General features: G+C 42.6%; 1 protein-coding gene and 1 pseudogene across 1 annotated transcript in view; both read right to left on the bottom strand.

Annotated features, from left to right (window-relative positions):
- USP9X (ubiquitin specific peptidase 9 X-linked) overlaps positions 1-18,851 on the bottom strand; it is a 161,484-nt gene extending 142,633 nt beyond the window's left edge. The window contains exon 1 of the mRNA XM_045994871.1: positions 18,694-18,851. The gene's annotated coding sequence lies outside the window, so the exon portion shown is untranslated. The remainder of the gene's footprint in view (positions 1-18,693) is intronic.
- Positions 18,852-23,232: 4,381 nt separating this feature from the next.
- LOC123935630 lies at positions 23,233-23,317 on the bottom strand (annotated as a pseudogene).
- Positions 23,318-23,964: the final 647 nt, after the last annotated feature.

The following is a 23,964-nucleotide window of genomic DNA, read 5'->3' as shown; positions in this document are numbered from 1 at the left end:
ATATAATTATTTTATACATGTAAGATGTAATAAAGTGTTATTTCTCTAAATATACTCTGCAATTCAAACTCTTCACAAAGAGGCTTTCTTTCAACCAAATTTGGTAAGGTTTCCAGTTTTTTGTTTTCATTTTTATTTGTCTTCTAAGCATTGCATTTTTGTCTGCTAGAAACAGATATTCTTTCTTGGCTCTTAGGTATGCATTTTGCCTCCTTTTTTTTTTTTTAGATAAAATTTACTTTTTTTTTAAATAAAAAATGCAAATGATTTGTCTACTATATCGCATCAATTTCTCCCTTCTTTTTATTTCTGGGCTCATTTCAGGACTTCTTGCTTCTTCTTGGATTGATCTAGGTAATGTAGAGGACATCATTGTTCCTGCTCTGTTTTGGGGTTTGCAGACTCAAGTTAGAGGTTTACAGAATGTGCTGTTTGTGGCTGCCATTGTTCACTCAGTTTGCTCAAGGACTTGGAGAAAAAATATACTGTTTCTAAATCAGCCACTCTTTTCTGCTTTATCAAGTCCTTCAACAAACATGGGACTATATATATCAAAATAGTGATTTATAATAGATTTTCAATGTGTGCTAGGAATGCTAATGTAACAGGTGGTATAATCAGCCTATTTCAAGCCTAACATGGACACCAGATGCTTAAACAAAATAAAATCTGCATGTGTGTCACAAACAAAAAAACATTATTGTATATGTGATATATAACATTACAAAATGGCAAATGGGAAAAGTTTTCCTTACTTCCATTACCAAAACCAATGACCAGTATCATTTTGGTGTATTACTCTCCAGATTTTTTTCATATGAATACTCCTTTAAAAAATTAGAGAAATAGGGGCACCTGGGTGGCTCAGTGGGTTAAGCCTCTGCCTTTGCTCAGGTCACGATCTCGGGGTTCTGGGATCAAGCCCCGCATCAGGCTCTCTGCTCGGCTGGGAGCCTACTTCCCCCTCTCTCTCTGCCTGCCTCCCTGCCTACTTGTGATCTCTCTCTTTCTGTCAAATAAATAAATAAAAATCTTTTTTAAAAAATTAGAGAAATAGTGTAAATGAATTTAGAAAGTTTAGAAAATTGAGAAACAAAAACAACCCTTATAATGCTAAAGTGTGATTGTTGTAATTTTGGTATATTTTCCACTAATCTTTAAAAATTGTATTTCCTTTACTTATTTTGAAGAATAACAGATATAGATACATATCCTTTTTAAAAAACATTTAATCACTTCAGAGAATATTCATTCATGCTATTTATTTTCTGTACCTTGCATTCTGTCACTTAAGATATCTTGCAAATGGGGCATGTGGGTGGCTCAGTAAGGTGAGTAGCCAACTCCTGGTTTCAGCTGAGGTCATGATCTCCGAGTCTTGAGATCAAGCCTGGCATCAGGCTCTGCACTTAGTACTGAGTCTGCTTGTCCCTCTCCCTCTGCTCTGTCCCCAAGTCGCTCTCTCTCTCTCCCTCTAAAATAAATAAAATCTTTAAAAAGTGTATCTTGGGGGGGCGCCTGGGTGGCTCAGTGGGTTAAAGCCTCTGTCTTCGGCTCAGGTCATGGTCCCAGGGTCCTGGGATCGAGCCCCACATCAGGCTCTCTGCTGGGCAGGGAGCCTGCTTCCCCCTCTCTCTGCCTGCCTCTCTGCCTACCTGTGATTTCTGTCTGTCAAATAAATAAATAAAATCTTAAAAAAAAAAAAAAAGCTTAAAAAAATGTATCTTGCAAATCTTTCTGTATCAGGACATCTTAAAGCTGAACTTTTTGAGTACATAGTATTCTGCTGGGTGGATATAGTGTAATTTAAATAGCCAGTCCTTGGGGCACCTGGGTGGTGCAGTTGGTTAAGCATCCAACTCTTGGTTTCAGCTCAGGTCATGATCTCAGGGTTGTGAGATGGAGCCCCACGTCAGGATCTGTGCTGGGTGTGGAGTCTGCTGGAAATTCTCTTGCTCTCTCCCTGTGCCCCTGCTGCTCATGCCTTTTCTCTCTAAAGTAAATAAATAAATCTTAAAAATAAATAAATAAACAAATCAACAGCTAGTCCTTTACTGATGCACGATGTGCATTTGCCCTTTTGTTTTTTGTTTTAATCTTTTTTTGTTGTTTAATCTTTTTGTTGTTATAAGAAAATGCTGACTTCCAGTTCTGGTCCAACATGTAAGGATCTAGAAATTCATCAATGCCATCCTTACAAGGGAAGTTGAACAGATTGAAAATCAATAATTCCTATTAGATAATCAGAAATTTGAGGTCACAGATCTAATTGCTGATCCCCCCAAATCAAGAGACAGGTAAATACAGACAGTCACAGTTTATTATAGCAGAAGCCTTAGAATAGAAGCCTAAAGCTGGAGCCAGTCCTGGGTAAAAAAAACATAAACTGTAATGATGAATCACTAGAGGCTCCATGTGGACAAGCTAGAGTTCAGAACTCCAGGAGTGAATGAATGTGTGTGTGTGTGTGTGTGTGTGTGCGTGTGTGTGTGTGTGTACGCATGCACACACGTGTTCAGGAAAGTCCAGTTCGATTTTACCTCTAGGAGTTCCACCATGTTTTCAAGAGAAATAGCCCTCCTGTTTGTCAGTAGTGGTAGGAGAAAGTAAGCCTAAGGGGGTAGGGGGAGGATCTCTCTAGCCTTTTTGGGGGGAATACTCAGCTCCAGCCCCAGCCCCCTCTAGCCTTTCTGTCTCACCTAAAATGGAGGGAAAAGTAAGAAATGAGAAGCACTTGTGAAGGTTACAGTTCAGGGACCCAGGCTCACTAAAGAATGGGACCCAATCATAGGGCTACAGACTGTTTCTCCTCCCCACCATGTGACCATATCACTAAGGGCCATTTATCACAGTTCCTTTCCCCAGCACATCATGCCCAACTTTCAACCAAAAATTATAAGACATACCAAAAGAGGAGACAGAGCAAGCATCAGAATCAAACTCAGATATGGAAGAGATGTGGGAATTATAAAACCAGGAATTTTAAAAGTCTATGATTAATATGCTAAGAGCTCTAGTGGGAAAAGTGGACATGTAAGAACAGGTAAGTAATAATAAGCATAGAGCTGGAAACAAAAAAATCGACAGGAAATGCTACAAACAAAGACGTTGTAAGAGAAATGAAGAATGCCTTTGATAGGCTTATTGGTAGATCAGACATGGCCAAGGAAAGAATAAATGAACCTGAATATATGTTAACCTAAGCTTCCAAAACTGAAATCCAAAGAGAAAAAAAAGAAGAATGAAAAAGAACAGAATATCCAAGAATTGTGGGGCAATTACAAAAGATGTAACATATGCATAATAGGGAACAGAAAAGGGAACAGAAGGAATATTTGAAGTAATAACGGCTGAGAATTTTCCAATATTAATGACACAAACCACAGATCCAGGAAGCTTAGAAAATACTGTGCATGATAAATGTCAATAAATATAGTCCTAGACATGGTCTACTCAAAGTGTAGAAAACCAAAGATAAAGGAAAAATCTTGAAAGAACCCAGAGGGGAGAAAAGACCCTATGTACAGAGGAGCAACAGTTAAGAATGACACTGGATTTCCCTTCAGAAACCAAGCAAACAAGAGAAAAGAGTGAAGAGTGAAATATTTAAAGTGTTGAGAGAAACCACCAACATAGAATTTTATATCCAGCCAATTATCCTATCAAAGAGAAGGACATTCTCAGACAAAAATCAAGGGGATTTGTTGCCAGTAGACTGACTTGCAAGAAATGTTAGAAGAAGTGCTTCAGAAAAAAGGAAAGTAATCAAGGTCAGAAACTCAGACTGACATGGGGCGCCTGGGTGGCTCAGTGGGTTAAAGCCTCTGTCTTCAGCTCAGGTCATGATCTCGGGGTCCTGGGATCGAGCCCCGCATCGGGCTCTCTGCTCGGCAGGGAGCCTGCTTCCTCTTCTCTCTCTCTGCCTGCCTCTCTGCCTACTTGTGATCTCTGTCTGTTAAATAAATAAAAAAAAAGAAAAAAGAAAAAAGAAACTCAGACTGACACAAAGAAAGGAAGAGCACTAGGGGCGCCTGGGTGGCTCAGTGGGTTAAGCCTCTGTCTTCAGCTCAGGTCATGATCTTGGGGTCCTGGGATCGAGCCCCGCATCGGGCTCTCTGCTCGGCAGGGAGCCTGCTTCCTCCTCTCTCTCTCTGCCTGCCTCTCTGCCTACTTGTGATCTCTGTCTGTCAAATAAATAAAATCTAAAAAAAAAAAAATTTTAAAAAGAAAGGAAGAGCACTAGAGAAGAAATAAATGAAGGCCAAATAAAATATTTTATTTTTTATTCTTAATGGATCTAACAGATAAGTTTGTTCAAAATAGCAACAGCGACAATGTTAGCAATAACAACACTTAATAAGCTGTACGTGATATAAATGACAGCAATGTTATAAGGAATAGAAGGGAGGAACTGGAAATATTCTGTTAAAAGGTATTTGTACTCTCCATGAAGTGACAGAGTGTTACTTGAAAATGGATATAGACAAGTGGCAAAAGTATACTGCACACTCTAGGGCAACCACTAAAAAAAGAAGTATAACTGATTTGCAAAGAGAGGAAAGAGAACAGACTAACACAAAATGTTCTGTTAAAACCAGAGAATACAACATTACCACATTCCCTGCAGCAAAGATATGGAAACAACCTAAGTGTCCATCAATGGATGAGTAAAAGAAAATGTGATACACATACACAGGAGTATTATTCAGCCATAAAAAAGAATGGAATTGCGGCGTCTGGGTAGCTCAGTTGGTTAAATGTCTGCCGTCAGTTCAGGTCATGATCCTAGGATCCTGGGATCGAATCTGCATCAGGCTCCCTGCTCAGCGGGGCGTCTGCTCCTCCCTCTCTCCCTCTTCCCATACTCTCTCTCTCAAATAAATAAAATCTTAAAAAAAAAAAAGAAATCTTGCCATTTTATGACAACATCATGGATCGACCTTGATGGCATAAATGAAACAAGTCAGACAGAAAAAGATAAATACCATATGATCTCACTTCTACATAGAATCTTAAAAAACAAACAAAACCCCACAAACCCATAGATATAGAGAATACATTGGTGACTGCTGGGAGGTTGGGGACTGGAGGGACTGGACAAAATAGGTGAAGGGTATCAAAAAATATAAACTTCCAATTATAAAATAAATGTCATGGGGACATAGCTTACAGCATAGATATTATAGTTAATAATAATATGTTGGATATTTGAAGGTTGCTAGAGTAAATCTTAAAAGTTCTCATCACAAGAAAAAAATTAACTATATATAGTGATGGATGTTGGCTAGATGCATTGTGGTGATCATTTCACAATATACACAAATAGTAAATCATGTTGCACACCTGAGAATAATATAGTATATCAATTATAGCTCATTCCAAAAAAAGAATAAGAAAGAAAATGGGTGGAAGGCAAAAACCAAAAACCAAAGAATGAGGACAATGAATGGAAAACAGGAACAAATATGGCAAATATTAATCCAACTAGATCGATAAACATCAATGGTTTAAATACACCAAGTAAAAGAAACTGTCAGAGTGGACTAAAAAAATAAGACCCAACTATTTGTAGTCTATAAGAAACCCACCTTTTTTCTTTTTTAAAGTAGCTTCCACACCCAGCATGGGGCCCAATGCAGGACTTAAGGGACTCACGATCCTGAGATCAAGAACTGAGCTAAGATCAAGAGTTAGACACAACTGACTGAGCTACCCAGGTGCCCCAAGAAACCCAATTTAAATAGAAAGACACAAATAAATTAAAAGAAAAGGGACCATAAAAAATGTTCTGTGCTGACAATAATGTAAAGAAAGCTAGAGCAACTATATTCATTTCAGACAAAAATACTTCAATGAATACATGTAACTTTTTTTTCCTATTTAGAAGACAGATGATCTCTTTTTGTTCAAACTTTTCTGTTTTGGTTTGTTTTCTTCTTTTATCGAGGTATACAATATTCACAGTAATGTGGGTAGAATGCATTAAAGAGTATAGCTTGATGAATTTTTTTTTTGCTTGAAACTTTTTTTTCAAAGATTTTATTTATTTTTTTTTCTTTTTTTTTTCCCTTTTTATTAATTTTTTCAGCGTAACAGTATTCATTCTTTTTGCACAACACCCAGTGCTCCATGCAAAACGTGCCCTCCCCATCACCCACCACCTGTTCCCCCAACCTCCCACCCCTGACCCTTCAAAACCCTCAGGTTGTTTTTCAGAGTCCATAGTCTCTTATGGTTCGCCTCCCCTCCCCAATGTCCATAGCCCGATCCCCCTCTCCCAATCCCACCTCCCCCCAGCAACCCCCAGTTTGTTTTGTGAGATTAAGAGTCATTTATGGTTTGTCTCCCTCCCAATCCCAAAAGATTTTATTTATTTATTTGACAGAGAGAGATCACAAGTAGGCAGAGAGGCAGGCGGAGATAGAGAGGGGGAAGCAGGCTCCCTGCTGAGCAGAGAGCCCGATATGGGACTCGATCCCAAGACCCTGAGATCATGACCTGAGTCAAAGGCAGCGGCTTAATCCACTGAGCCACCCAGGCACCCTCTTTTCTTTTTTTTTTTTTTTTAATTTAAATTCCAGTTACTTAATGTAATGTTATATTACTTTCAGGTATACAATACAGTGATCCCACACTTCCATACAATACCCAGTGCTCATCACAAGGGCCCTCCTTAATCCCCATCACCATGTCACCCATCCCCACACCCCTCCCTTCTGGTATCCATCAGTGTGTTCTCTATACTTAAGAGTCTATTTCTTGGTTTGCCTCTCTTTTTCCCTTTGCTCGTTTGTTTTGTTTCTTAAATTACACATACGAGTGAAATCATATGGTATTTGTCTCTCTCTGACTTATTCTGCTCAGCATAATACTCTCTAGCTCCATCCATATCGTTATAAATGGCAAGATTTCGTGTTTGAATTTTTACACACATACATATATTTTCCACAGTTTTAACAATGTTAATTTTGTTAATAATGTGAACAATTTAGCAGTTACTGTGCTAAGCATGCTTCTAAGAACTACACGTGTACTAATTCCTTCAATCCTCATAATAAACCTATAAGTTAGGTACTATTATCATCCCATTTTAGAGATGAGGAAAGTAGGGCATAGAGTAAGCATTTCACCAAGGTCATATGGTCTCTAAACTCAGAGCCAGGATACAGATCCATGCAGTCATGTCCCAGCACCTGAGCGCTTAACATTCCTGTAACTACACGTAAAGATAATCATGGAAGTGGCTTAGCACAGTGTCTGATGCACAGTAAATATTCAATAGCATCATCATTTCTACTCTTACTATTATGGTTTCATTGAATCTGGGGTGTCATCAGTTGCAAGACATTATTATTTTAAATGATACTAACAAAGAAAACACTATCAATCATAATAATTGACGACTATATTTAGTGTTGGAAGATGCATTCCAATTTCAAAGATCTTAAAATGTAAAAAAATGTACTTTGTAGAATCAATGAAATTCAGTATTACTGTATATAGTTTTATAGTTAGTGCTGTTTAATAGCTTTAAATACCATATATGTACCAAGCCCTCCCCCTCACGTTTATATATTCAGTCCTGGCCACTCCTTTGAACTATAAACACGCATCTCCAACTGCCTATTTAAAGTCTCCATGTAGGTACCTCAAAAATCACATGTCTAAAATGGAGTTCTTGATAGCCTTTTCCATCCTGGCATACAGCAACTCTATTCTTCCAATGTTTCAGGCCCAAAACCATGGTGTCAACAAATTCTGAGGTGTCTATCTTTTTTTTTTTTTTAATGTTTTATTTTTATTTATGTGACAGAGAGAAAGCACAAGCAGGGAGCAGTAGGCAGGGGGAGAGGGAAGAGCAGACTCTCTACTGAGCAGGGAGCCTGACGTGGGGCTCAATGCCAAGACCATGGACCCTGACTTGAGCCGAAAACAAATGCTTAACTGACTAAGCCACCCAGATGCCCCTGAGGTCTCTACATTCTATATAAATCCAGAATTCAGCCACTTCTCACCATCCACACTGCCAGTACAACTATTCCATAGAGACTGCTAGCTGCTCACCTACTCCATGCTCTCCTCTTCTTCCTGGGCACACATTTCCCAGCCTCCCTTGCAGTCAGGTATGGCCACATGCAAGAATGAGAGCAGGAATTTCATATACCATTTCCAGCCTGTCCATGTAAACCTGACAAACATACTAATGTATGCTTTTCTTCACTTGCAGCTAGCTACAACAGAGACAGCTCCACACCTTAGTCCTAAGGATGACCTTGGTAGCCACGTGTAGAAGCAAGCAAAGCCTCAGTCAGTCCAGGTTTCTTTTTTTTTTTTTTTAAGATTTTATTTATTTATTTGACAGCGAGAGAGAGAGATCACACATAGGCAGAGAGGCAGGCAGAGAGAGAGAGAGGGAAGCAGGCTCCCTGCCGAGCAGAGAGCCCGATGTGGGACTCGATCCCAGGACCCTGAGATCATGACCTGAGCCGAAGGCAGCGGCTTAACCCACTGAGCCACCCAGGCGCCCCTCAGTCCAGGTTTCTGAATGACAGCAGGGAGGGCTGTCCCAGTGACCTGCTCACCCGCCCAGTAGGGTAAGATCAGCAATAACGAAAGTTTTGTTGTTTGCACCAGTGCACAAGGAGGAAAATGATATTGGAAGATAGAAAGACGGAGAGTCTTGTCTTGTTAAACAGCAGATGTTACCTGTAATAAAAGAAAGTCTCACTAAGTGCCTCCAGAGCCTACAGGAGGATGGTATGCGATGTCAGGAGTGTGAATTGATGGTTACTTGCTAAAGTCAGCAAGGTGTTACAAGAAAGACAAAAGCTCAGGCAAGAATGGGCTGGTTAAGTTGCAGAAATGAAATAAGAAATTTGGGGATGCAAAACTAGAAGAGCTGACTGCTAGAGAGCCTGGGTGGCTCTTGAGCCTCCGACTCTTGATTTTGGCTCAGGTCATGATTTCAGGTTTGTGAGATTGAGCCCCACGTCTGGCTCCCTGCTGGGCATGGAGTCTACTTGAGATTCTCTCTTTCCCTCTGCTCTATCTCAGTATCTTGTAAAAAGGAAGGAAGGGAGGAAGGGAGGAAGGAAGGGAGAGCTGACTGCTTCTGTATCCCAAATAGTAAGACAAGACTGAAAAGGGCTTTGTGTGACAAAGGTGGAGGGGAACAGCTCCCTCATGACATCTGGTGCCCCTGCATATCTCCACCTAGGTCCCATAAACAATGGATCTGCAGTCTGACCCAAGTCATGGCCGAATCCTCTGTGATGCCTCCTGGAATAAAGGGAGTTAAGCACAGGGAGCTGTTATAGTGTTGCTTCTCGCCCCTATCTTATGGGAGACCGCCACAAGGCCGTTTCTTATCCATCTCCCTGGTCTGGGGGAGGGCAACCCTTTGTAGCTTCCCCGCTAGGATCCAGCCGCCAGCTTCCATGGCTTTCTCTAAAACTTCTTACCTGTAGTTTAGAAGTGGCTTTTCCACAGCAGTGACCGATCACGTTACCCTGTGGGACTGCCTGAGCTCTTGACACAAAGGCTTATAAAACTCCTTAACAGGGGCACTCTGCCTTAAAGTGACAATCAGAGAAAAGGTGGCGGTGCCCTTCTCATCTAAGCCTGCTGTGTTAAGTTTCAAAAGGGAGCAGCGCAGTAACAAGGAGACAGATACGTAAGGCAGATGCCACAACCATGTCTAGGAAGAGAATGTGGGCAACGTCTAAAACAAAAAGATCAGAGTACTACTGACGTTTTGAGGGAACTGAATCACCAAAGAAATCAAGACCTGGCCTGAAAAAGCTATGAGGTTTAAAACAACCCTTGGGCAGGAAGCGATCTGGAAAAGCAGAGCGAGTCTCCAGTCCCCATCATTATCTCTCTCACATCCTTTCCTTCTTGCCCCCCTCACACTCTCTGTACCAACCAGCCTCCTTATCGTTCCTTGAACATGATAAAGCACATTTCCACCTCAGATCCTTGGCCTTGCTGATTCCTTCCTATCCTTGAAAAAAGTTTCCTTTCAGATATCTATGAGGTAGTTCATATTTGCAGATTTCATATCTTTAGAAAGCGCATCATGGGATGCCAGCCCTAGATACAGGCGGATAACTGAGAGATTCTATGTAGCTTTCTCTCCGTAACTCCCACACCCACAGGCACCAGGTCCACTGTTGGTTGCATAAAAGAAAAGCTATGAATAACCTAACTGCCTCCCCACCTTGCTCATGCAAGGCCCTCAGAGCCCCCACAAAATGCACTTAGTTATTTCCAAGAGTCACTAAGGGTTGTCACGGGGGCTCGGGAACAAATCCCATCCAACAGTCTCCATGAGACTCTACTCTCAGCTGGATAGCAGACACTGCAGCCACTCTGAATTCAGACTCCCTGAGGGTATTGGTACCTCCAGCTTGAGGACTGTAGTTGCACCTTGGTGGCCCCTTAGGGAGTAGGGTGCAGAAGGTGTCTGCTGCTTTGTGGTGTGGTTATGGCAAACAGCTCTCTCACTCGTGTTATCTTCTGCTAAAGGAGCACAGAGCAGGGCCAGATGGGAAATGTAGGATAAGGCATATGTTACATCCCGTAGTAAGAGTACTGGCACCCTCCTAGGTCACTTGTCTTCGAGATATTCTGAAACACAATTTCCAATGTGTGGGGGGCAGGGTTCCCCACACTGACAAACAATTCTCAGACACCAACAGGGTACCTGAGAATTCAACTCAATTCTGACACCAACTCCACCTGAAAATGAGTATCAGATTCTACAGGTTAAGGATTCGGTCCTACAAGACCGCCACCACCCCTCCTCCGCCCTCAACCCCACACACACCTCTCCTCAGACACCAGTCACAAACGCTGGTTGTTACTTATGCTTCTGACCAATGGCTATAGATAGATAGGAGGTTCCAATGATCACCTTCTTGGTAACTCAATTCAAACACCAGTTGCAAGTCTATGCTGACCTGTCCTTCGGACTGACCGGCTAGGTTCCAACGACCTACTCCTTGGGTTCAATTCATCTGCTCGAGCGGGTCACAGAATTCAGAGAAACATTTTACTTACTAGATCATTGGTTTATTATAAAGATATAATTCAGAACAGCCATTTGGAAGAGATGCACAGGGGGAGGTATGGGAAAAGGATGAGAAGTTTCCATGCCCTCTCCAGGTGCGCCACTCTACCCACATCTCCATCTGCTCACCAACCCCAAAGCTCTCTGAACCCCATCCTTTTAGTTTAAATCAATGGCCAATGGTGATTAATTCAATAACCCCCCACACCCATCAGAAGGTGGGACTGAAATTTCCAACCTTCCAATCACAAGGTTGGTTCCCAAGGCAACCAGCCCCATTCCTTAGGTGCAGTCCAAGTCACTCATGAACATAACAAAAGACACCTTCAAGGCTCTCAACACTGAGGAAATTCCAAAGGTTTTAGGAGTTTCCTTACTCCCGAAACGAATACCTAATATATGTCTTATTATAAACCACAATATCACAGTCCACCCTGGTCTCCGAATATGGATCCCTCATAGCAAAACAATCATAAAAGTCAAAAGAGATATCATCCAGTCATTAATAACTATACAGTCCAGCATCGTACGGAGGACGAGCAGAGCTCCTCCCAGACGGCTGGCCACTCAGATTTGTAGGCTTTCATGCCATCCTGTCAGGTTCCAAAACCAAGAGTGCTCTCAGCACTACACCGCTTCACTCTCTCAGGCATCTGGTATACTCAAGCTAAGAAGGAATAGCACCTGTTCGAAGCCTCTTTGGCGATGTCAATGTAATACTGGATTTCCCTCATTATATAACCTCCGTATTCATTCCCTTACCCCTCAGCTACTATTTTTCTTCCCCTTCATTTATACCCAAACCTTCCCACCTCTGGAAGGGACATGAGGTTTGGTCACTGCGCTGGTTTAGACTGCAGGCAGCAAAACTAGTCTAGCAAGTCCCTCCCCCTCAGTGCAGTTCTAGTCAGATAAGGTGAGGTTACCCACGTGCAGAACTGGTGGGCTATCTTTACCGCCAGCTGAGTTCACTGTCAGCCCCAACTTCACCAGAAGGGGTGAAGGCCCATCCTAACCTATTAGGCCCTTAGGAATTCGGACACAAAGGTTAAAAATACACAGTTGCAGTTTCTTGCTTAGGAATCGACTCAGCCCCTGTAGTCCTGGGTCCTGTGACCACTGCATCGAGTAGAGAAAAGTTGAGGCGACGTGGAAAAGAATACTAGCACCTTCCACACCCCCTCTTCCCCAGATCCACCAGAAAAACAGAGGATTCTATCCAGTGGGTTAGCCTCCTCGTGTTCACGCTGTGTATGGGAACACATTGGTGAAGGGCTGTAAGCCAGCCCCCTTCATGTGTGTGTCTCCCCCTCGCCCACCCTGACCCCCCATTTTTAGACAACCACTGCTTTTTTCTTTTTTTTTTTAAGATTTTATTTATTTATTTGACAGATCACAAGTAGGCAGAGAGGCAGGCAGAGAGAGAGAGGGGCGGAAGCAGGCTCCCTGCTGAGCAGAGATCCTGATGTCCGGCTCGATCCCAGGACCCTGAGATTATGACCTGAGCTGAAGGCAGAGGCTTTAACCCACTGAGCCACCCAGGCGCCCACCACTGTTTTTTTTTAAAGATTTTTTATTTATTTATTTGACACAGAGAGAGATCACAAGTAGGCAGAGAGGCAAGCAGAGAGAGAGGGAAGCAGGCTCCCCGCTGAGCAGAGAGCCCAATGCGGGGCTTGATCCCAGGACCCTGAGATCACAACCTGAGCCGAAGGCAGAGGCTTAACCCACTGAGCCACCCAGGTGCCCCGACAACCACTGTTTAATCACCCCCTCCATTCTCTGTCTAACTAGTACTCTGAGGAGGATATCCCTGACAAGTGTTGGTTATTATCAGCTGTAAAGTACATTCCTCGGTCTGAAGATGTATGAATGGCCTGTACAAAGTAGCGCCCTATCCTCAGTTCTGGTTCTTTCCCAGCACTGGAGTGTCCGCCTCTCCCACCGGGAAAGCAAAGCCAGTCTAGAGTCAGTGACTCCTGCTGTCAGGACCCATTCGTAGTGCCCCCCAACTCGCTGCTGCCAGCATAAGGCTCACTCGCCAGCTATGTTAAGGTCTCTCCCACCAAAAAATCTGCCACAAGGCCATCTGCAGTCTCTGTCTCCTTTGCTAAAACAGAGCAATTCTTACTAACATTTTGTGCCTCAGAAGGTGCCGGAGGAACAGGTCTGGAACCAGCCCATCCTGCATGGCTGCAGAACCCCAGTGTCCACTCATCTCATGGACCTAGGCGGCCACCTCCAGGGAGCACGTGGGGATGTGTTTGTTCGAACTATCATCCAAACCCAGAAGGGAGTTCGTCTGATGGGCGTTGACATGTCCTACCTTAATGCACCCCTGAAATTTCCACAGGGCTAGGCCCTGCGTGGGCATCTATTTAATGGGCCATGTTTCTGCTGCCCTCCTGCTGACCAGACGCCCAGCCCACTGGCCACTGCCCATTAGCCAGTAAAAAGCCACACATATAGGCTTTCTATCACCGTTCAGTTCTTCCATCACGGCTAGTGAAACAGCATGCAGTTCAGACCACTGATGGTGGTCAGTCCGAAGTCTGAACTGATGAGCTGATGGGTTTTTTACCTTTTTCAATCAGAATGGAGGCCTTCCAAGCAAGATGATGTCCATTCTACCCCCAGCCCCCAACCGTGGAACTTCTGTCCACATTTCAAGCAGCTCTTTATCTGTCAGTCGGGAGCTGTTTATAGGTACTGACTAAGTGATGAGAGAACCCAGCAAGCTCCCCACACCATTCCCGTGTCAGTCCCAGGGGAAAAGGGGCTCCCTGCTCCTGAGGAAGCTTCTGCTGGCATTCCCCAGGCACTGCCACCCCCGTTAAGGTGTTTTTCCAACATCATTCTAGACATTATGGGTATTTCAGGTTCCCCAAAGTCCCAGTAGTGGTCACTGGGAGGCGCTCACAGGCTCTTGCCATAAGCTCCAGTCTACACTCTACGAAGCGCTATTGCCAAGAATCGGTCCCGACCAGCATTCCAGTTTACACCCTCCACTATGTGGGCTCAGGCATCTTACTGGTTCCCATTTAGCAGGTCTACTTAATATTTATTGCTCGAAGGGCATATGTATATGCCTTCTATTACTAGGTAGGGGAAGGATTCCCATCAGATACAATGTTCACCCCTTGTCAATCCCTAATATTTTGCCTTTTAACCATCAGGTAAAAGAAATGCAACCCTTTCCCATAAAGTCTATTCAAACATACAAATCCTCCTACAAACTTTTACCATGATTCCATCAACTCATGTTCCTAGCTGTAGCCTCTGTTAGGATTTCATCATCAGGTTATATAGGGTAAGGGAAGTGTTCCTCAGCCACATTTAATATCCATCCCCATAAAGCATTTGGGTAAAGTCAACATGATTTCTTTAGAGTGTTCGCTTCAGCATTCCAACTTGCATAATCCTATCAATCCTATGTTTTTACATTCTGTCAATCTAATTGTGGCAGGAGTCAGGGCTTTACCAATGGGTTCTGGTACCATAGTTTATGGGACTCCCAGATCGAGGACTCAGGGAAACTTCTCTTCTCTGATCACTTTGATCCACTCTTGTGCTACAAAGGCTCTGGGTCCCCAGTGAGAGGGTTTCAAGCCAAGGGACCCTAACCATTTTGTCAATATTTATCTTGATTAATCTGCCTAACTGCTCACCCACGCAGTTGCTGGTCTGGTACTTCATTGTAACTTTTGCCTTCCGGCTTGTAAAATTTCTCTAAACAGGGGTAAATAAAGCAGAATTGTTTGGGGCCCTTTAATGTTGGGGGAGCAACAGGGGTCCATTTGGCCTGACCAACATTAGGTAGTGCTGTATTAAAGCCTTTGTCTTTATCCCATCAGTGTTTTATTCATCCTTTCTTTTTAAAAAAATTTATGCAATTTATATATACTAAACAAAAAAACCCCAGTTCACCCATTTCTTACTAATCATCTAAAAATTTCCACCCAGCTGGGAGGAGTCCCCTTTATGTTTCCTCTTTGTTTCGCTCCTATCAATATTCACTTTATTCACCATATTTCTTAATAACTTCAAAATTTTCCACCTAGTTCGGCAGCATCCCCTGACTTTCCCCATTGGCTTGTTAATTAACCTACGGTTTCTATTAGCATCTGTAAGGTACCTGAAGAGAAACTGAGACAAGAAATTTGATGAGGCGTCCTGAGCTGTTTTTTGGTTTTGCAACAATGAGGTTACACCGGGCACTCCTCTGAGAGGGACCCCCTCAGCCACAGCATTTACCCTGACCTGGGTAATGGGCATACTGGCCAGTTTAATATCTCCATCATCATAAAGCCAATCCCAGATGCCTTGCATAGAAAGCCTATCAGCTGGCTTCATCGGGGTTCCACTTGGCATTGATGCAGGTTAAGGACAGTCCCCTTTCTAAGGATTAACAAGGTTTAAGGTGGCTTTCATGCAGTCCACCACCTCGGGAATGTCTGGATCACTAACAGACACCTGGGATTGTTCCATAGTGACCGCTGGGTCCCATAGCCACCCAAACAAGCTCTTCTACCCAGAGGAATTCAGACCAGAGACACCGCCCCCAATCAGTTACTCCCCCAAACCCGTTCAGTGAAGCTTCCTCAGGAAGCCGAGGATACTGACAGACAAAATGAAAACAACTCTTTCACACTACAGCCCCCTAGTTTCAAAAGTTTCCTGGTTTTACCCTTCCCCCACAGTGACTTTTACCTTGGGGGGCGGCTCTGAGGCTAATGGCCAAAGCTCAGACTCACTGAAATCGGAATCTGGACTAGCATCAAAGTCCAACTGAGCGTTCCCTTTTTTTTTTTTTAAGATTTTATTTATTTATTTGACAGATAGAGATTACAAGTAGGGAGAGAGGCAGGCAGAGAGAGAGAGAGGAGGAAGCAGGCTCCCCGCCAAGCAGAGAGCCCAATGCGGGGCTCGATCCCAGGACCCTGGGATCATGACCCGAGCGAAAGGCAGAGGCCTTAACCCACTGAGCCACCCAGGCGCCCCTGAGCGTTCCCTTTTAGTTTAACTATTACAGATAACAATGACCAAGGGATTGAATATTTTGCCTTTTTCTCATTAGTATGCACTTCCTTATTCCAACTGCCCAGGAGCTGGGTCCTTGTTTAGTAACTGAACGCAGCACAGTTGCTGCTCCGTTCCATGGGTGACCAGATGGACACCCAGGAATCAAGAGCTTCACCACCACCCTCCTTCCCTTCATCCTTTCTTTTCCCAAACCACATGCTTCTGTGGGCCAGGGACAGTCCAGCAAATCCCAATTCACTCTACACCAACCCTTTTGGGTTCCCGGACCCAAAAACCAAAGCTGGGGGAAGGGCTTTCCACACAATAGCAAGCAATTCCTGACACCAGCAGTGAGTCCCAAGAATTCAACTCAATTCCAATGCCACCTACCCGGAGATGGCACCAGACTGCCCAGGTTAAAGAGTTCAGTCCTACAAGGCTGTTCCCCTGCCCCCAGCCACCCTACACCAACTTCTGATGCTCAGATGCCAGTTGCAAGGCAGGCTGTTCCCCTGCTTCTGACTGACCAGCTATAGACTGGAGGTTCCAATGACCATCCCCTGGGGTTCGATTAATTTGCTAGAGCGGCTCACAGAACTCGGAGAAACATCTTACTTACTAGATCACCGGTTTGTTATAAAAGGATATAACCCAGAAACAGCTAGATGGAAGAGATCCACAGGGCAAGGTATGGGGAAAGGACGAAGGGCTTCCATGCCCTCTCCAGGCCTGCCACTGTGCCCAAAACTCCACGTGTTCAACAACCTGAAAGCTCTACGAACCCCGCCTTTTGGGGTTTTATGGAGGCTTCATTACAAAGTCATGATTGACTTAATCATTGGCCATTGGTGATTGATTCAACCTCCAGCCCCTCTCCCTCCGGGGAGGTCAGGGGGTGGGACTGAAAGTTCCAACCCTTTATTCATACTTGGTTCCCCTGGCAACCAGCCCCCATCCTTAGGTGCAGCCCAAATGTCACTCATTAACATAACAAAAGACACCTCTGTTGCTCTCATCACTTCGGAAATTCCAAGGGTTTTAGGAGCTGTATGCGAGAAACGAAAGGGAGGCCAAATTTATATTTCTTATTACCAATCACAGTATCACAGCCTGTAAACTGCAACTACCTTTTGGAGGACACATTTTTAACATCTAATGCAAGTTGCAAATACGCATTCTATCTGACCCAACATTTCTTCTACTGTCTCGACTCTAGAAATAAACACTCCTGAAACAGGTACAAAGATGCAGGGACATGAACTTTAATCATAGAATGTGGGTAAGAGTGAACATAGGACAAGAGGGAAATAAGGGCATATGCACCCTTAATAAGGAATATTACGAAGCAGGCGAAAAGAATGAGATGGGGCGGCGCCTGGGTGGCTCAGACAGTTAACCGCCTGACTTTCAGCTCAGGTCATGATCTCTGGATCCTGGGATGGAGCCTTGCCTCAGACTCCCTGCTCAGAGGGGAGCTGGCTTTTCCCTCTGCCCCTCCCCCTCTCAAATAAATAAAAATCTTTTTTTAATAAGAGGGGTTTTTTTTTTTTAAGATTTTATGTATTTATTTGACAGAGACAAGTAGAGAGAGAGAAAACAGGGAGAGGGAGAAGCAGGCTCCTGCTGAGCAGGGCGCCTGATGCAGAGTTCGATCCTAGGACCCTGAGATCATGACCTGGGCTGAAGGAAACCGATTAACCAGCTGAGCCATTCAGGTGCCCCAATAAATAAAAATCTTAAAAACAAAAGAAAGAAACGAATGAGGTGGATCTATACGTCATCATATGGAGTGACATACAAGACAAATTGTTTAGTGAATAAAGCAACTGGCAAAAAGATACGTATTACTACGCAAAAAAATTAAACAAACCTACACATAATGCCATATGTTTTAATAAGCACATATATGTAGAAAAACACATGTAAATGATAAGCGGTAACACTGGCTGCCTCTGGGTAGGAGGGAAGAGAAGGGAATCAGAACTGGGGCTGGTGACAGAGAGGACTTCAGTTTTTTCTTCCTAACTGTCCTTCAAGGACAATTAACGCTTCCGTAATTAGAAATTAATGTTTTATAAAGGGCATCTGGCTGTGTAACAAAATCGCCGAGCCGCCCCCACCTTCTTTATCACTTTAGTGCACACTGGCGCAACTTCCAATTCGTAGCGCCTGTATTACTTGCCCCTGGAACCTGCTCAGCTGCCGAAGTTGGCTTTGCTACCCATGTGGCAGACCAGGAATGCTGGGGGATGAGCCCCCCGAACGCAGCCCTCAACCCATGACTGATGGGAGTCCGGGGACCTCTCATCGGGGACCGGTCGGGAGGTAGAAAGCGCATTAGTTAATTTGAACAGACGGGATTTACTATTTAAAAAGCAAAACAAACAAAAACGTTAACTAGGCATAAAGTTGTTACGGAGCTAACTCGAGCGGCGAAAAGAGAGGTCTGAGGGATCGTCAAGAAAGTCGCGCAGGAAGCGGCTACCAGCCCCAGGGTTGGGGTACAAAGGAGAGAGAATGGAATTGTTTCAACTTTGAAGCTTGGAGGAAGGGATCTGAGGAACTGGGACCCAGACCCCTGAGGAGGGGGTGCTACTCACCTCATGCTGGTGTTGCTGATGGGGGTGGGATGAGTCTGGTTCTGTGAATCCTGGAAAACGACAAACCGGATTCAGGGGCAGACAACGAAAGGCGCTGCTGGGGCGGCGGTGAAGAAATGTTCTGGGGGAATGCTGACAGCAGCAGGAAGCTGACAGGAGGGAACAAGGAAGAACAGAAAGGAGTTTAAGTTGCTACGTCCTCCTCCCGCCTTGCAGTCTCCCTCTATCGCCCCCTATAGGCGGAGTCTAGCAGGAAGCCGTGGGCCAAGCTGAATGCGAACGCTCCCTTCCCACCTCCACCCCCCCATCAAAGGGCAGAGTATAGAAGAGTGAATTTGAAGCTCAATAACTTAATAACATGCGGAAAAATAGAGAATAGTTTAATAAATCTCAGTTCATCTGTCACTCAGCTGTAAGAGTTACTACTACTTTGGCTTTTTTTTTTTTTAAGATTTTATTTATTTATTTGAGAGAGAGACAGTGAGAGAGCATGAGAGGGGAGAAGGTCAGAGGGAGCTGGGAGTCCAAAGCGGGACTCAGTCCTGGCTCTCCGGGATCATGAACTGAGCCGAAGGCAGTTGCTTAACCAACTGAGCCACCCAGGCGCCCTACTTTGGCTTTCTTGCTTCATTTATTTCCCTCCGTAGTTACCCCCGCCCCCACCCGGGACTTATTTTAAAGGAAATGACATAATTTCACCCATAAATACTTAAGTGTCTAACAGGATACAGACTTTATGAACACAGTACCATTATCACACCTAATAAAATTAACATTGATTCCTTAATATAATCGAATACCTAGTCTGGGTTCAAGTTTTCCTAGTGTCTCAAAAATGGCTTTTTACAGGTGGTTTGTCTGATCAAGACCCAAACAATGGACAAGTATTGTTTTTGTTAACATAGCTCTTAATTCTCTCTTCATCTAGAATCCTTTCTTTCCCTTTCCCCATTCCTGTATATCATTTTTATTCACCAGAGGAACAATATCATTTGCCCTGTAGAATGTCCCATATTCTCAGTTTGTCTGGTTGAATCCTGTTGGTATGATTTAACATGCTCCTCTGTCCCCTTTACTTTCTGGAAGCCCACAGTTACATCTCGAGCCATGGCTAGATTCAGGTTCAATTTTTTTGGCAAGGATATTTCATAGTGAGCCGTGTACATCTATTACCCTTCATTGGAAGGCACTATGGTCATTTTTTAAAATTGAGGTAAAATTATTAAACTGAACTGTACTTTACCAACAATAAAACACACAAAAACTAAGTAAACAGCTTGAGGAATATTTATATATTATGCATCCATGTAACCACCACTCAGATCAACATATTGAAGCCTTTCCATAACCTGGGCTATTCCTTCATAAATGGTGATTTTCCTTACAGAGCTTGAATCTTTTTTTTTTTAATTCTTTTTTTAACTTTAACTTTTGAAAAACCTTTTTAGACTGTCTCATCAATTCTGAATGCTCTGAAACACAGGCAGGCAGAATAGGTGTTTAATTTTTTTTTCCTTTCTCAATTTTGTGATTAACAAGTTGGTGTCCTAGCAGCCTCCAAAAAGTGACCAGTGAGGTGTTTTGTTTTGTTTTTGTTTTTTTAAGATTTTATTTATTTTTTAAGAAAGAGAGAGAGCCCAAGGCGGGAGAGGGGCAGAGAGTGAGGGAGAAATAGACTCCTCCCAGAGCACGAAGCCTGACCCAAGACTCTGGGATCACGACTGAGTCACCCAGGCCGTCCAAGGTTTTATTTTTTTAGTATCAGGGTGAATTCATGGAGTTCTAAAATATTTAATGTATAAATACATACACTACTTTGTAGTCATTATGCTTTTTCGTGCTTAAAGTGTTCTATCTCAGGCCTGTGAGAACCCCTTAAAAAGTTGGTTCCTGGGGCGCCTGGGTGGCTCAGTGGGTTAAGCCGCTGCCTTTGGCTCAGGTCATGATCTCAGGGTCCTGGGATCGAGTCCCGCATCGGGCTCTCTGCTTGGCGGTGAGCCTGCTTCCCTCTCTCTCTCTCTGCCTGCCTCTCTGTCTACTTGTGGTCTCTCTCTGTCAAATAAATAAATAAATAAATAATCATTTTTTAAAAAGTTGGTTCCTTAATCCTTTAATACAACCCTTGTAGTCCTTAATTTCTAGTTAGGATATTCTAGGTTCATCTTTTATATATTTCCAGCCTCAGAACTGAAATTAGCTCTTCCCTAAGAAGCTCTGTGTTTTTTGTTTGTTTGTTTGTTTTAAATTATATTTAGTCACCATAATCTGGATGCTGGGTATTTATTGCTATTATGTTGTCATTTCTTTTAGGACTTTCAGTACACCGAGCTAGGAAAGACATATTTCTTAGAAAAAGAAAAATAAACTATACATTCATACTGCTATTTCCAATCCAAATGAAAGATTAAAGGATTTTTACTTAATTTCTTTAATTCTGTGTTTGTATCTCTTTTCTCCCATGTGTAAAATCTTGGTTCTTAATGACATCAACATAATGACTTATTCGGTTGATTCTACTGTATAGAGGAGCGTCAGAGTAACAATATCAATGTTATTGCTGACAATTAGACCATTGAATGCCATTTCAGATTTATTTGCAGTTCTTATTGTCCTTAGGAGCTAGTTCACTAGGGATGTACTGTAAAAATACTGTGTTTGCAAGCCCCGTGGAATAATTATTCTCTGTGTAGTTTTGCCACCAACTTGATATATGCTTGGGTTCATTTGTTTCAGTTTGTCTTCAATTTGTAAGAATGATACTCAGTCTTTAAATTATTTTAAACAATTTTATGGTTATTTTAAACAATTTTATAGTTGCTGCCTGGCAAATAAAATTGAACCTAAAATAACAAGTATTTGCTATCTCACAGATTCTGAGCGTCAGAAATCTGGAATGGCTTTAGCTGGGTGGTTCTAGTTCAGGGTTTCTCATGAAATACAGTCAAGATGTCAGCTAGGGTTGCAGTCATCTCAGGGTTGAACTGGGACTGGACATCTGCTTCCAAGATGGTTCACCCACGTGACTGTTGGCAGAGCTCAGATCCTCACCATGTGGGACTGCTCAACCAGGCAACTGGCTTCCCCCAGAACAAGTGATCCAAGAGAAAAAGAATAAAACAGAAGCCACATTGTCCTTTAGAGTCTAATCTTGGAAGTTACATACTATCACTTCTGCCAAATTCTACTGGTCACACAGACCAACCCTGCTGCAATGGCAAGGGAACTTCACAAGAATGTAAATACTAGGAGGTGGGAATCTTTGGGGGCCATCTTTTACTCAAAACGAAATTATAAAACAAGATCTATTCAGAGAGGTCTAGCTGCCATCTTTGTGCATGCTACATTCGCTGCCTTCTCCTTTAGGAAACCACTTTCATTTGTCCTTGCTTTATCTTTCCATTGTTTTTCTTTTCAAAACTATCAGAAAATACATACCTATATTTATAGTCCCCAAATATATTCCCTACACTACAACTTTTCCGCACCTTGCTTTCTTTTTTTTTTTTTAAAGATTTTATTTATTTATTTGACAGAGAGAGATCACAAGTAGACAGAGAGGCAGGCAGAGGGGGGGGGGGAAGCAGGCTCGCTGCTGAGCAGAGAGCCCGACGCGGGACTCGATCCCAGGACCCTGAGATCATGACCTGAGCCGAAGGCAGCGGCTTAACCCACTGAGCCACCCAGGCACCCTGCACCTTGCTTTCTTTCGGTCAACACCATATTGTACAGATCACCTAAAAGCAACACACAGAGATCTTCTTCACTCCATTTTACAGATTCATTAAACTTCATTATATACATATACTATAGTTTAAATAACATTTTAATGGCTTCATTAATTATTAATTCTCCAATTTTTGGATGTCTACATTGTTTATCATCCTCATCATTATAAATAGCACTGCAACAAATATCTTTGTGTATACAGGTTTCTCTCGACGTAGGATTTTTTTTAAAGATTGATTTATTTATTTAGTTGACAGAGGGAGAGAGAGCACAAGCCGGTGGAGTAGCAGGTAGAGGGAGAAGCAGGCTCCCTGCCGAGCAAAAAGCCAGATACAGGGCTCTATCCCAAGACGCTGGGATCATGACCTGAGCCGAAGGCAGTCACCTAACAAACTGAGCCACCCGGGTGCCATTGATGTAGGATTTTTTTTTTTTGAAGACTTATTTCTTTATTGTTTTTAGAGAGAGAGAGAGAGGGGATGGGAGGGGCAGAGGGAGAAGGAGACAGAGTCCCAAGCACGGAGCCCGATGCGGGGCAGGATCCCAAGACTGGGAGATCATGACCTGAGCCAAAACCCAGAGTCAAGCTCAACAGACTGCACCACCCAGGTGCCCCTGGGTGTAGGATTATTATCTTAGACTACTAGATTCACATATTTATTAAGTCAAAGTTATGAATAATTTTTATGCGCTGTTTATGTACTGCTAAATTGGTTCACAAAAGAACTACACTGCATGATATTTCTACCTAGTAAGTATAGAGATCTCTCTGTATTCTTATCGGAACTGGGTAGTCTAATTCTTTTTCATCTTTACTATTTTGACAGATGTACTTAATTAGCAATAATCGCGCCTCGGATAAACCTCATTGGCTACGATACTGCCACTGCGCAAAGCTTGACAGATGTACTTAAGTATATTCTTGTAGTGGCCATGTATTTTCACATAATGCTTACTAAGTTAGCTTACGTCATTACTCTGTATTTCAAAGACAACTCTTACTAATTTAGAAGTGATAGTAAATATCATTTTTCACTATTTAAATTTATTTTTCTGTATCTTTAACCTGAAATGCATGTGGACTTATAGGATATTTTTCTGAGCTAGTAAATATTTATTACTTACATACAAGAACTATAATGTATGCAACAATTATAAAGTGCAATAATGATTACACAAGTCATAAAAAATGCAATAAAAATTATCGCAGAAATTTTTAGTACAATATATTCATATATTTAGAGATAATAAAATATTCAAGTCATTTTGTTGGATCTGTAGCACTCTGGTTTTATTTTTGCTATAAAAATAGCTGTTAACCCTTTTTCACTAAGAAAATATCTACTGGAGTAAGAGATCTATTATTCATGAACTATATATTTGGTAAATGGATTTTAAAACAGCCATGCCATGTTTCTCATTAAGATAGCTATGGCATATGTTTCTAAATTCATATGTCATCATTCTTCATTGGATTAATTAGCAAAATGATTTTTTTCTCCTTTTACCTTTCTGAGTGATATTTTAAAAATACTTTTGGCATTT

The sequence above is a fragment of the Meles meles genome, chromosome X, assembly GCF_922984935.1.
Source record: "Meles meles chromosome X, mMelMel3.1 paternal haplotype, whole genome shotgun sequence".
Lineage (NCBI taxonomy): Eukaryota > Metazoa > Chordata > Mammalia > Carnivora > Mustelidae > Meles > Meles meles.
Note: the sequence above shows the minus strand (reverse complement) of the source record. Positions and strands in the feature narration are given on the sequence as shown.